Consider the following 1,686-nt stretch of genomic DNA (forward strand, 5'->3'; position numbering starts at 1 on the left):
GTCAGAATCAAGTTGTTGGCACTTAACAACAACAACAATATATATTGTTAAGTGTCGTCGAGTTGGTTACAACCCATAGCAACCCTGAATGGGGTTTCCGAGGAGCAGCTGATGAGCTTGAACCATCGACGACCCATAGCAACTCTGTATAGGGTTTCCAAGGAGCAGCTGATGAGCTTGAACCATCGACCTTGAAGTTCAAATGGCTTTGCAGACTTAAACGTTAACCCATAGCACCACACCAGGACTGTATATATATATTTTCTTAGTTCTACTGATACATTGCTATGGATTTAACATCTAGTAGAAATTAGCATATATGTGATATTTGTACATAAAATTCACATGTTACTTATAGGCAATGAAAGATAAGGTATGGGTCTTTTCCTTATTTTTGGAGTATAAATTTGATAGAATTCAAAGAAGCAAATGCTAGCCAAATTGGTCAAAAACATCAATTTCACCAAAGACTCTGCGAAGCAGCTAACTGATAATGTAGAGTACTTAAAATAAACTGCTTAGCTGCAGAAAATATTCTAAGAAAAAATGTGGTCAAAAGGAAAAGACTTCAAAGGCTTTTATACTGGGTGGGGATTGCAAGCTTTCAATCAACAGTTTGTGATTTAATTTTTTCAATGCTAGGTTGACAGATTCCCAAAATATTCATCAGTTTTCCAGGAGAGAAAAAACTGGATCAAATATATTTATAAAGTGCATAGAAACTACAGATATTCTCTCCAAAATTTATGTTGTTTCACCAAAGAATCATTTCTGTCTCCAGTTAAGAAAGGAAGTGTAAACTTAGTGAATGGGATTTTACAACCTAGGTCAACAGACAAAAAATAAATTTCCAAGCTTTATGGAGAGATATATAAGCCTCAAAATGACACTTAAATTCAATTTCCTTAAAATAGCTGGGACTTAATTGTCTAACAATCCTTAGGTAATGTTAGCAAAAAAAGAAAAGGGCATCTGAAACTCCTTCACCATAAGTATCAGCAACTTATATTTAAAATAATGATAATGGTGCCTTCAAATATTGTTGAGTTCATAAGGTACCATGCACTATGGGCTAAGCACTTTAAATGTTTTAAGTTATTCAATACTTTCAATAACAGCCAGCAAATGGTTTATTTTAAACCTGAAGCAGGTTTCTGTGAACTCAAAGTTCATGCTCTCAAACATTCTCTTAAGTAATCATTACGAAGTTTTAAATATTTATGAACATAGCAATAATAAAATCCTTTATTTGGGAAGTTTAATAAAGAAGAAGGCATTATTCTGATTGATATGTTTTTGGATAAATTGTTTTGCCTGTATTGCATAAAATATAGTATATCCTTTTTATACGTGCATAATTCTGGACGTTATATAAGTACAACTTTTTCAAAGGGCATACTTTTAAGCATACTTCAAAAGTTAGCAGGAAACATTCTGCACTACAAATTATCAAGTTGTTTATATTTTATTTTCAAATTATTTATATTAATTTTCATTAAAAGTGGTATACATAGCATGTGGTACTATAGAAGAGATTGTGGTGGCTCTGTAGTATAAACACTGGACTATGAGCTACAAAGTCTGTGGTTTAAGTCCACCAGATGCTCCATGGGAGAAAGAGGAGACTTTCTACTCCCTCATAGATTTACAGTCTCAAAAACGCGATATATATATATATATATATAT

The sequence above is a fragment of the Chrysochloris asiatica genome, unplaced genomic scaffold (assembly GCF_000296735.1).
Source record: "Chrysochloris asiatica unplaced genomic scaffold, ChrAsi1.0 scaffold00063, whole genome shotgun sequence".
NCBI lineage: Eukaryota > Metazoa > Chordata > Mammalia > Afrosoricida > Chrysochloridae > Chrysochloris > Chrysochloris asiatica.